Here is a 13,841-nt window from a genome sequence, read left to right on the forward strand (position 1 = left end):
AAAACTGACCGGACGCTACTGACCGGACGCTGAAGCCCCAGCGTCCGGTCGTTTCCAGTAAGCTCCCCGAGGCATGTTTTTTCGACTGGACGCGTCCGGTCCACCTTGACCGGACGCAGCCAGCGTCCGGTGCTCAACCCTTAGCCACTGTGCAGACCCGTCAGTTTGACCGGACGCAGAAACCAGCGTCCGGTGCATCTCAGGTCCAGCGTCCGGTGCAACACCGAAACTGGCGACCTCTTTGTCAGCTCGACCGGACGCAACCTTTCAGCGTCCGGTCACTGAGTGACCCAGCGTCCGGTCAGTAGACCGACGCCAGCATCATTTCGACCAACTCCATTTCAACTCTAACTTCTTCACCCTTGCTCAAATGTGCTAACCACCAAGAATTTTGCATCCGACGTAATAGAAAATAGGCATTTCATTTTCCCGAAAGCGCCGAATGAGTTAGCATCATTTCCCGAGAGAGGGACCCAAACCCATCTCAACCCTGCAAACACCTTGTGCACATATGTTAGCATATTTTCACAAATATTATCAAGGGTGTTAGCACTCCACTAGATTCTAAATGCATATGCAATGAGTTAGAGCATCTAGTGGCACTTTGAGAACCGCATTCCGATACGAGTTTCACTCCTCTTAATAGTGCGGCTATCTATCCTAAATGTGATCACACTCACTAAGTGTCTTGATCACTTAAAATAAAATGGCTCCTACATTTTATACCTTTGCCTTGAGCCTTTGTTTTTCTCTTTCTTCATTTCCAAGTTTAAGCATTTGACCATCACCATGCCATCACCACTGTCATGATCTTCGCCATTGCTTCATCACTTGGAGTAGTGCTACCTATCTCATAATCATCTTGATAAACTAGGTTAGCACTTAGGGTTTCATCAATTAACCAAAACCAAACTAGAGCTTTCACTGGACCCCGCATGTCAGCCCTCCTGTTCTTCTTCTCCATGCCGCACTCAACTGCCGCGCGACCAAGAGCCGATAGCGGTGGCAGGGGCAGGCCAGGGGTCATGCCCGAGGCATGGTCCTGTCTCCCCCTTGGCGCATTGCCCACGCGACCTCCGTGCCAACCACCCCACGCCGCAATGCCGTTCGATGCCCACGGTGCATCACCAACCATCCGCCCGTCCGCCAAAGATGGAGCTCAGAGCTCTGGCTATAAAAGCCTCAGCCCCGGAGCCCTAGCACTCGTCCTGATGCCCCGCCGCCACCTTAGTGGCCGTCCACAGCCCACCTAAGCCAAGAGGGAGAAGAGGAAGAAGAGGGGGAAACGCCGAAGCCGCTGTGGGGGAGGAGACCGCCGGAGCCGAGAGCGACGCCGTCATCTACATCATCGACGCGGTTCGGCACGGCACTGCACGGCTACCGGAGCTACACGGCCTCAAATTGACATGGCATCACCATCCATTCTTCCACGCCACCCACGGTGAGCCCCCCCTTCCGGTCTCTCTCTGCCGCCGAACCTCACCGTCGGCCATGGCGCTCCACACCTAGAGCGTGTAGGCCAGCGCCTTGTCTCCGGCCACTAGGAACACACGCACCCACGCACACCCCGCGACCATGCCGTGACCACCCCACGGGAGCCCCCTTGATCACCCGTGCGCATCGCCGTCGTCACCTTGTCGCCATGGCCGCTGGAGCCCCCACCGGCCACCGGGAAACCGAAGCCCCGCCTCGAGCTCGGGATGCCCTCGCCGCGTCCACATGAAGCCGTAGAAGCCTCATCTGCCTAGCACTAGCCACTAGAGGGCCTACGTGCGCGGCCTCGCCACCGGTGAGCACTGCCGAGCCGCCGGCCGCCGTGGCCAACGCACTGGAGGACCTCGACACCCACTTAGACCTCAGGATCATGACCGCCGTGGCTTGGGGAAGCTTTCCCCCTCCCCAATCGGACACCAGCACTGCCACGGAGGCTCACCGAGCACTCGTCGCCGACGGGAGCACCGCCGCGGAAGAAAACAGGGGAACACCCCCTCGTCGGCCACCCATGCGTGAGCTCGGTGCATGTGAGCCGAGCCAAGGAGAAGAGACGGTGGACTTGGTCCACCATGCGCCCTACCGTAAGTCCATGGACCATGAGCGCTGGTCCACCGTGAGCCACATGGTGTGAGCTGCGCTGTGGACGAAGCCCAATAAGAGCCCACGGCCGTGACATGGCAGCATCACAGCGTGCCACGTGTCTGACCCGGCCCGGCCTAGACTGGCCCAACCCGAAGCCCAACCGGCCTAGTTTGGAACCGGCCCATATTAACCATTGATCTGGCCCCACAGGTCAGCGACATAGTGTTGCTGGACCCCCATGTCAGACGATGACGTCATGCTAGCGTCGTAATGACATCACACGGGACCCACATGTCAGTAGTAACACAGTCGAGGTGACATCATGCTGATGTCACGATGACATCAACTGCTGACGTCAGCAGCCTTGGACCCACACGTCAGTGACCCTGATCATTGACCAAAGACCGTTGACCATTGACTCACCGTTGACTTTGACTGGGCCCACCTGTCAGTGACCCAATGGTCTCTGGCCCTACCTGTCAGTGTGGATGACGTTGATGATATCATGTTGACATCAGCTGGGCCCCACCTGTCAGCTCGGAACCGTGATGCCAATGTCATGTGGACGTCAGCAAGCCACGTGGACCAACCACAGCGTGACACATGTCAGCCCAGGATTAATTCAGCCTTTTCCATTTTCAGAAATGATTTAAACTTCAGAAATTCATAACTAATTCATATGACCTCAGAAAAATACGAAACCAGGACCAAAATTCATCTAAAATCAAGCTCTACGCAATGAACCCATGTTTGAGTGCATTTGGCTCTTTTGAATTTTCATTGCTTCTATGTGCTATTCTATAGATGTCGCTAACGCGACTATAATACGATCGTTCGCAGACTCGGAGGAGAACCTGACGGACAAGGATCATGAGTACTATGAGGAGTACGGAGATGACTACACTGAAGGTGCCACATCCCACCCAATCTCGTAGCACCTATTACGTATGGCTAATGTAGAACTACTATTGCTTTACTTTACTGTTATAATCATACTATGATAGGACTTGCATGGTAGTATGCTTTCTTGATGGCCTTTACCTTGACGCAACCATACCCCTGCATACCCTGCTATTAGGTTAGACACACGCTTACTGCTATATTTTATTTGCTTGTACTTCTACTATGCTTATACTACATTAATGCGTGGTGTATTCTGGACTACGGGGAGAGTGTTGCGTGTGTGACTTGAGTGTGTGGAGGGTGAGGGTTGTGTCGACCAAGTTGGAGTATACGACGAGCCTAGGGCAAGTCTTGCCATGGGGTGCTACCTGGGCACCCCTAGAATGGATACCTGTGGTGGGTAAATGGTATATGAGGTGGTCCTAGGTGTGAACCTATGATGGGAGGAGCCCGGGATGGAGGTGCTGTGGTGGCACGGTAAATGGAAACCCTGATGAAGACATTCTGGCTTGGTCAACCCTAAGGACTTACTAGTACTCAGATTCACCGGGAAGCCTTACGTACCACTCGCCCTATATGGTGTGGGACGGCCGGACTACTCGGTAGGATATTGCCACTACTGCTAGGTTGATAGTGGATAGTGCGAGGGAGGTACGGGGCATGGAGGAATCCCCCACACCCTTCCGAGACTTCACGGAGACCTTATGGACCTCGCTCATGACTCACAATTTCAGCCACCCTAGACTAGACTTGGGGTGTACCAAGGCTGAATGGTAGAGTAGCATTATCCTAGGTTAGCAAGCGGACGGAATTAGCCCAGTTGACGATGGTCAGCGAGGAAGGCAGATCTTGTGGTTATGTAAAACCTCTGCAGAGTGTATGGTTGATCGATCGATACATGTGCTGACTTGTCGGCTATGGACCTTTCCTGGGTTTCGCTTAAACTAGATAGAGAGATGAGTCCTTCTTTTCTTCCCCCTGGAAGTGAGTGTTCGGTCATAGCCAGGGGCTACGGGCCTTGAGACAGTGCTGAGAGGGAGTTGGCCTGTCGACTGAGCGATGGTATAGTATGGTGATGGTATGAAGAGGGTGGTATGTCGATTCCCAAGATCGAAACCTAGCTCTGGAATGGAAAATGGGGTGGGATGGGTGTGTGAATGGTGTTAAAACTTGACCAACTGTTAATAAATACTGATATGCTGATACATAGGAAACCCCAGCCTTATAGGTTCCTTTTGATTATATCCAACTTGCATCCAATTTCCATAAAGCAATGCTCATAGGGTTGTGAGTGGCCAATATAAATCATACTGATAAATTTTGGCATACAGGTTCTGTTGAGGAGTATAGCTCCGAGGAGTTTGACGGTTGAGGGGTTCATGCCTACGCTCGAGTTTGGCGATCTTATCATCAAGCTGTTCTGAATGAATGCTACTTTTGATTCCACCAATGCGGCGATGTAATAATTTATATAATTCCGTACTATTTGTACTCTGATATTATCATTATATGGATGTGATATTCGACTGAAATTTGGGTAATATGATCTACCACGGTCTTATTATACTTCAACTCTGTGGATTTCCCTTCGCAGAAATTGGGGTTGTTTCAGTTGGTATCAGAGCCATACTTGACCATAGGACAAAACCCTCAGAAATGGACGATAGAATAGGACGTGGACAACCCTTCTTTCGGTTATATACCGACCCTGCATTTACTTTTATGCAAGGCTTATCTATTTATTGACCTGCTAACACCTGTCCCCTTGAAACATGCAGATGGCAACGAACGTCGACTGGCCGCCTCTAGGACCGCTACCTCTGGACCACGCCAAGCTTACCTTTGACCTACGTGAGCTCGGGGGTTTTGCACAGACCCTCTGCCGAGTTCTCGTCACGTTAGGTGTCCCCGACGAGCTTGTCAAGGTCACCTGCACCGGGAAGCCAGCTCAGGAAGGAGGAATCGAAGGACCGATTATCATCTCAGTCGAGTTCCCAGCTAGCACTACCTTACCTTCTGTCCTAGCTTCCACCGAGTTGACTATAGAGGACACCATCGAGGAGGGACTGTGAGCTATCTCGCATAAGGCACTTCGTAGAGTGATGAGGGACCACTACGAGCACCTAAAGACGATAGAGTTCTGTCTACTTCCCTAGGCCCTTGACCTCAGCCTTACCCCTAGTGAGCAGAGTTTCGCAGCCGGCAGAGTTATCCTTGCCGAGGAGGACAGATGCCTTCGTGTCTCAGCTATTCACGTACTGGAGCAGGATAGGTATGTGACCCAGCTAGAGCAGAGGAGACGTCAGGACCAAGCCCTTCGGTGGGAGTACTAGGAGCGAGACTCGTAGGGAGCATAGGAGCAAGCTAGTCTACTTGAGACAGTTGCCAAGCTGCAGGACGAGCTCAACCACCGTGAAGAAATCCACAGAGCCGAGGTCGACGACTTACAGGATAAAGCCGCCGACCTAGGCAACAGGAACTGCTACCTCGATAGTAAGGTCTTGGAGTTGCAGAGAGAGTCGGACGACAAGAAGGCTGAGTTCAACCGTAGAGGAGACAGAGAGATCCAAGGGGATTGACATGCTGAAGATCTAGTCTTGAAACAAGACCATGACTCAAGATCTAGAAGAGTTTAGAAAGAAGGCCATTCGCAACCAGGGTCACCTGATCAAGGCACTCAGGCAGAACGAGTACCTACAGGACAAGTGTGAGAGGACTCGATAGGCCTGGCAGAAGTCCGATAGGAAGCGCCTCAGGGAGATGAAGGGTATGTGGGATCAGCTACCCAAGGAGATTCGTAGTAAGACGAAGCCTAGGGTAGAGGAGTTTGAGTTAGCCCTGACTCGCCTTAACCTAGGTGCCTATCCTACCCTACCTAGAGCCAAGCCTACTGAGGAGCTCGCCGAGGCCTTGAAGTACGTGTCCCGACTTCACAAGTCTGATGAGGAGATCGAGATCGAGAACAGTCGTATCCCAGCTGCGGTATATGAGTTAGAGTAGAATGACCCTACGTGGTCATGAGTCATGTCAGTAGCTTCCGTAAGTTGTACCCCATGATGTACCCCTTATGAGATGTATTATGAAACATTATGCGTAGTACGATTCTCGCACGTCTTTAAGTGTAGCTACTGGAGATGCTGCTATGTAATAAAACCCATGTAATGAATGTTTTGGATCTTATTGCATCTTATGGATCTTATTGCTTCTTTGTAATGAGTGTTGGATAGTGTAAATGTTTTTCTTTAAATCGTCAAAAATCATGTAATCATATTGAATTATAAGCACTTTTGGCACAAGCACTAAATTCTCTATGATCTGTGTTGCAGATGCCGAACCACCGATCTAATCGCCTAATGAACTGTGGACGTGCGCCCACCCCTGAACTAGTTAAACCAAATGGGGGACGTGGTGGCAACAACCATGGCCGTGGCCATGGAGGGATACCCTTCCACCTGGAGAATACTCCGCCGCCTGAGGAGAACATTCCACCACCACCACCACCGAACCTGGCAGAAGTGATGGCACAACAGACCCAGCTTCTTGCAGCTCTTGTTGAAGGAGCGAACCATCACTAGGGAGGTCAGCAGAATGACTTCCAAAGGAAGCTAGAAGGATTTCTGAAGCTAAGGCCACCTACCTATGATGGCACCAACCCTGACCTGCTTGTAGCCGATGACTGGCTCAAGGAGATGGAGAAGAAGCTTGATCTCACTACTTTCACTGATGATGAGTGTGTTGGAGCAGCCACACACCAGCTCACGGGTGCAGCACGTGCCTAGTGGGACAGTTTCAGTGACTCCCATGAGGACCCTGCCAACATCTCGTGGGATGAGTTTGCTGAAGCATTCACTGAGTACCACATTCCCAAGGGTGTCATGGAGGCCAAAGCTAAGGAGTTCCGCAACATCAAGATGGGAAAGGTTAGGGTGACTGAGTACACTACTCGTTTCACCAACCTTCTTCGCTATGCACCTCCCTATGTTGTGAACTCTAAGAAGGAGAAGCTGTACTATTATCGCAAGGGACTTAACCCGCACATCAAGCTGAAGTTTGGCGGTATTGAGAGTAACACATTGCGTGCTCTGGTGGATCGCTGCATCCAGATTGAGAAGGACCGTGCTGAAGCTGGAGAAGAGTACAGGGAGAGGAAGCATATGCTTGAGGAGTCCTTTCGTGGACGTGATCGCAAGAGGTTTTGCAGAGATGCACCCTCCAGGGAGCACTCTCGCCACAACAGGGATGACAACCCTGGATCGAGTAGGGGTAGTGGAGGCTACAACACCAAATACTCCCGCCCTGCTCAGGATCGTTACACCCGGGACCGTTATGCTCAGGACCGCAACATTCAGGACCATTCCAACCGTCCCCGCTTAGCGAATGAACGCCCAGCACAGAACCAATCCGCACCAAGCACTGGAAACTAGAAGGCACCCGCGCCAACCCCTACAGGCGGTGCGCCTTTCACCTGCTTCACTTGTGGCCAACCGAGTCACAAAGCCACTGAGTGCCCTCAGAACTCAGCTACTTAGAAGTCTTAGTTCAAGGGATCTGCTACTTGTGGACGTCTCAACAATCTGGACGTCGAGGAAGCACAGACTGCCCCTAACGTTGTGTATGGTATGTTTTTAGTTAATGGCAATACTGCATCAGTTCTATTTAACTCTGGAGCAACTTGTTCATACATATCATCCAAGTTTGCACGAGAGCATGACCTGCCTATAACCCCACGTGAAAAGCCTATCATCACCAGTTCACCGTTAGGAGACCTAAAATGCACCCACATCTATAAGGGAGTGAGTCTTACCATTGAGGGTCTTGTTTTTAAAGCCGACCTAACCCTTTTACCTTCCACTAGCCTAGATGTCATTATAGGTATGGATTGGTTAACCATTCACCAAGGTATCATATCATGTTCACCTAGATACGTCCAAGTAACCCACCCATTAGGCCAAGTCATTAGATGTGAACCCCAGTCTGGAAAGTCCACCTCTATCCTATGTGCCCTTAAAGCAAGTTCAGAATCACAAAAAGAGGAGAAGACAGTTCATGATGTGCCAGTAGTCAGAGACTATCCCGATGTATTCCCTGAAGAATTACCGGGTATGCCACCATACCGTGATGTAGAGTTCATCATTGATCTGTTACTGGGAACGGGACCCATTGCCAAGAGACCCTATCGCATGTCAGTTGATGAACTGGCTGAGCTCAAGAAATAGCTTGATGAGCTCATCTTGAAGGGATATATCAGACCCAGTGCTTCACCCTGGGGATCTCCTGTTCTATTTGTCAAGAAGAAGGATGGTTCAATGAGAATGTGTATTGATTACCAAAACTTGAACGCAGTCACCATCAAGAACAAGTACTCCCTGCCAAGAATTGATGATCTACTTGATCAGCTTCGAGGTGCCAAGTATTTCTCCAAGATTGATCTCAGATCTGGCTATCATCAGATGAAGATTCGAGAAAGTGATATTCTGAAGACAGCTTTTGTGACTAGGTATGAGCAGTTTGAGTTCACTGTGGTGTCCTTTGGACTCATGAATGCTCCTACATACTTCATGAATATGATGAATAAGGTTTTCATGGATGAACTAGATAAGTTCATGGTGGTATTCATTGATGACATCCTTGTCTATTCACCCACCGCTGAAGAACATGAACATCATATGAGAACTGTGCTCGAGAAATTAGCCCAACATCAGCTCTATGCAAAGTTCAGCAAATGTGAGTTTTGGCTATAGGAAGTTGCCTTCCTAGGCCATGTACTATCAGCTGAAGGTGTCGCAGTAGACCTAGCCAAGATTGAAGCTGTGAAAGAGTGGGATCAACCCCGTAATGTGACAGAAGTTAGAAGTTTCTTGGGATTGGCTGGATATTATCGCTGATTCATTGAGAATTTCTCCAAGATAGCCCGTCCAATGACCAATCTTCTAAAGAAGACCAAGGAGTTTGAATGGACGTCCGAGTGCAAACAAAGCTTCCAGGAATTGAAATAGAAGCTTACCACAACTCCTGTGTTAGCATTGCCTGATATCAGCAAAGAATTCATGGTCTATTATGATGCATCCCATCAAGGACTTGGTTGTGTATTGATGCAAGATGGAAGAGTGATAGCTTATGCTTCTCGATAGTTGAAAGAACACAAGAACCGTTATCCTACTCATGATCTTGAGTTAGCAGCAATTGTATATGCCTTGAAAATCTAGAGGCACTACTTGATAGGCAACAAGTGCGATATCTACACCGATCACAAAAGCTTGAAGTAATTTTTCACTCAAGAAGATCTGAATATGAGGCAACGCCGATGGCTAGAGTTGATCAAGGACTACGACCTAGAAATTCACTATCATCCAAGAAAAGCTAATGTAGTCATAGATGCCCTCAGCCATAAGAGCTACTGTCACACTTTGATCACTAAATCCGTACCACCTGAGCTCAAGGAAGAGATTGATGATTTCCAACTTGAGATACTACCGCATGGCTTGTTGAATGAGCTCTGCATACAGTATGATCTCATAGAATGCATCCATCAAGCTCAAAAAGATTGTGAAGAAATCGAATATCTCCATGGTCTGATGAAACTAGGCTATAAGACCAACCACCATGAAGATGAACAAGGAACCATCTGGTTCAAGAACAGAATTTGTGTTCCATCTGACCCAGTGCTACGAGAGGAAATTTTGTCAGAAGCTCATGATTCTAAGTACTGTATCCACCCTGGAGGTTCAAAAATGTATCAAGATTTGAAGAAACACTTTTGGTGGAAAGGCATGAAGACAGACATTGCAGGACATATGGCACGATGTGACACCTGTAATAGAGTCAAGGCTGAACATCAAAGGCCTGCAGGTTTGCTAAAGCCTCTTGACGTCCCCAAGTGGAAGTGGGAGAGCATATCCATGGATTTCATAGTTGGATTGCCCCGTTCACAGAAAGGCAATGATTCCATCTGGGTGATTGTTGATAGCTTGACCAAAGTTGCTCACTTTGTACCAGTTAAGACCAAGACCAATGCCAAAAAACTAGCAGATCTATACATTGAACATATTCTCAGACTGCATGGAGCTCCCTCTAGTATTGTATCTGATCGTGGCCCTCAGTTTGTGTCTCGATTTTGGGAAGCCCTACATAGGTCCATTGGAACCAAACTTGACTTTAGTACCACTTATCATCCATAGACAGATGGACAGACTGAATGAGTAAATCAGATCTTAGAAGACATGCTTTGCGCTAGTGTACTGAATTATGGCTCTGATTGGGAGAGATGCTTACCCTATGCCAAATTTTCTTACAACAACAGCTACCAAGCCAGTATCAAGATGTCGCCGTTTGAAGCTCTATATGGCAGACCTTGTAAGACACCTTTGATGTGGTCTCAACCAGGAGAAAGATCATTCTTTGACTCCATTAAGATTCAAGATGCCGAAGACGGAGTTGCTCAAGTAAGAGAGAATTTGAGAATTGCTCAAAGTCGATACAAGAGCTATGCTGACAAAAGGAGAAGAGAACTTGAGTTTAATGTGGGGGACTTCGTCTATCTCAAGATATCCCCGCTACGTGGGACTGTCAGATTCCATGTGAAAGGAAAGCTTGCCCCTAGATTTGTTGGCCCATACAAGATTTGCAAAAAGATTGGAAAGCTCGCCTACAAACTCGAGCTACCTGAGGAATTGGTGGGTGTACATCCCGTATTTCATGTCTCACAGCTACGCAAGTGTTTGAGGGTGCCCGATGAAGTAGTCCCAACTGATACACTTGACATTCAAGATACACTTGAGTATAGAGAACATCCTATCAGAATTCTGGACAGAGATACCAAAGAGACCCGAAGCAAGACTATTCCTATGTGCAAGATCCAATGAAGTAATCATACTGAGAGAGAAGCAACATGGAAGAAAGAGTCGGACCTCCGGCTATGGTATCCTTACCTCTTTGAAGAGTACGCTACACTTTAAATCTCGAGGACGAGATTCTGTTAAGGGGGTAGGACTGTAACAACCCAAAAATCCATACACCCAAAAATACCAACTATAATTTTTTTTGAACTCCCATATGATGATGAGTGTCATGTATAGAAACCCAACCTAAGAAATGCATTAGGTCTGACCCAACCAAGACAACACATAAGCATGGCATGTCATTTGTTGATTATGATTATTTAATTTCTAACAAAATAAAATGTTGCATACAATGTTAACTTAAATTGTGACTTGGATTCTCATTTGCTTTATGTTATGCTTAACAATTCCATTAAAGTAATAAACCATAAAGTTATTATTAAACAAAATTCCCTAAACTCCAATGAACAAGTTACCTCAGTTTTAAATTCAAATTCTAAACCAAATTTGAATTCAAACAATGGAAAAGAAATAAAAAACAGAAAAAAGAAAAGGAGAAGAAGGCCTCCCAGCCAGCTGCTCGGCCCAACCCGCGCGACCAACTACCGGCCCAGCCCTCCACTTCTCCCCCTCCGCTGGCCTGCGTGCTCGCAGTAGCAGGCCGACCCCAACTCACGCGCAACAGCCCAGCTCGCGGCCTAGCGCGTCGCCCACGCCCGCGCGCCCTGCTACCTTCGCTAGCAGCTGCTGCCACTTGGCCCCACGCGTCAGCCACACGTCGCCCACGCCCGCGCGTTTCCCCGTCTCACTTGTAGCCGCTGCCGCTGGACCCCACATGTCAGCCCTCCTGTTCTTCTTCTCCACGCCGTGCTCAACCGCCGTGCGACCAAGAGCCGACAGCGGTGGCAGGGGCGGGCCAGGGGTCATGCCCAGGGCATGGTCCTGTCTCCCCCTTGGCGCATTGCCCACGCGACCTCCACGCCAACCACCCCACGCCGCAATGCCGTTCGATGCCCATGGTGCATCACCAACCGTCCACCGAAGATGGAGCTCAGAGCTCCGGCTATAAAAGCCCCAGCCCCGGAGCCCTAGCGCTCGTCCCGACGCCCCGCCGCCACCTTAGTGGCCGTCCACAGCCCACCTAAGCCAAGAGAGAGAAGAGGAAGAAGAGGGGGAAACGCCGAAGCCGTTGTGGGGGAGGAGACCGTCGGAGCCGAGAGCGACGCAGTCGTCTACATCACCGACGCGGTTCGGCACGGCACTACATGGCTACCAGAGCTACACGGCCTCGAATCGACATGGCATCACCATCCATTCTTCCACGCCACCCATGGTGAGCCCCCCCTTCCGGTCTCTCTCTGCCGCTGAACCTCACCGTCGGCCATGGCGCTCCACACCTGGAGCACGTAGGCCAGCGCCTTATCTCCGGCCACTAGGAACACATGCACCCATGCATACCCCGTGACCATGCCGTGACCACCCCGCGGGAGCCCCCTTGATCACCCGTGTGCATCGCCGTTGTCACCCTGTTGCCATGGCCGCTGGAGCCCCCACCGGCCACCGGGAAACCGAAGCCCCACCTCGAGCTCGGGACGCCCTCGCCGCGTCCACACGAAGCCATAGAAGCCTCATCTGCCCAGCACTAACCACTGGAGGGCCTACGTGCGCGGCCTCACCACCGGTGAGCACTGCCGAGCCGCCGGTCGTCGTGGCCAACGCACTGGAGGACCTCGACACCCACTTAGACCTTAGGATCATGACCGCCGTGGCCCGGGGAAGCTTTCCCCCTCCCCAATCAGACACCAGCACTGCCACGGAGGCTCACCGGGCACTCGCCACCGATGGGAGCACCACCGCGGAAGAAAACAGGGGAACACCCCCTCGCCGGCCACCCATGCGTGAGCTCGGTGCACGTGAGCCGAGCCAAGGAGAAGAGACGGTGGACTTGGTCCACCATGCGCCCTGCCGTAAGTCCATGGACCATGAGCGCTGGTCCACCGTGAGCCACACGGTGTGAGCCGCGCTGTGGACGAAGCCCAATAAAAGCCCATGGTCGTGACGTGGTAGCGTCACAGCGTGCCACGTGTCCGGCCCGGCCCGGCCTAGACCGGCCCAACAAGCCCAATTCGGACCCGGCCCGTATTGACCGTTGACCTGGCCCCATAGGTCAGCGACACAGTGTTGCTGGACCCCCACGTCAGACGATGACGTCATGCTAGCATCGTAATGACATCACACAGGACCCACATGTCAGTAGTAACACAGCCGAGGTGACGTCATGCTGACATCACAATGACATCAGCTGCTGACGTCAGCAGCCCTGGACCCACACGTCAGTGACCCTGACCGTTGACCGAAGACCGTTGACCATTGACTCGCCGTTGACTTTGACCGGGCCCACCTGTCAGCGACCCAATGGTCTCTGGCCCCACCTATCGGTGTGGATGATGTTGATGATGTCATGTTGACGTCATGCTGACGTCAGCTGGGCCCCACCTACCAGCTCGGAACCGTGATGCTAACGTCATGCTGACATCATGCAGACGTCAGCAAGCCACGTGGACTAACCACAGCGTGACACGTGTCAGCCCAGGATTAATTCAGCCTTTTCCATTTTTAGAAATGATTTAAACTTCGGAAATTCATAACTAATTCATATGACCTCAGAAAAATACGAAACCAGGACCAAAATTCATCTAAAATCAAGCTCTACGCAATGAACCCATGTTTGAGTGCATTTGACTCTTTTGAATTTTCATTGCTTCTATGTGCTATTCAATAGACGTCGCTAACGCGACTATAATACGATCGTTCGCATACTCGGAGAAGAACCTGATGGACAAGGATCATGAGTACTGTGAGGAGTACGGAGACGACTACACTGAAGGTGCCACATCCCACCCAATCTCGTAGCACCTATTACGCATGGCTAATGTAGAACTGCTATTGCTTTACTTTACTGTTATAATCATACTATGATAGGACTTGCATGGTAGTATGCTTTCTTGATGGCCTTTACCTTGA

This window comes from Miscanthus floridulus, chromosome 17 (assembly GCF_019320115.1).
Source record: "Miscanthus floridulus cultivar M001 chromosome 17, ASM1932011v1, whole genome shotgun sequence".
In the NCBI taxonomy this organism is placed as follows: domain Eukaryota; kingdom Viridiplantae; phylum Streptophyta; class Magnoliopsida; order Poales; family Poaceae; genus Miscanthus; species Miscanthus floridulus.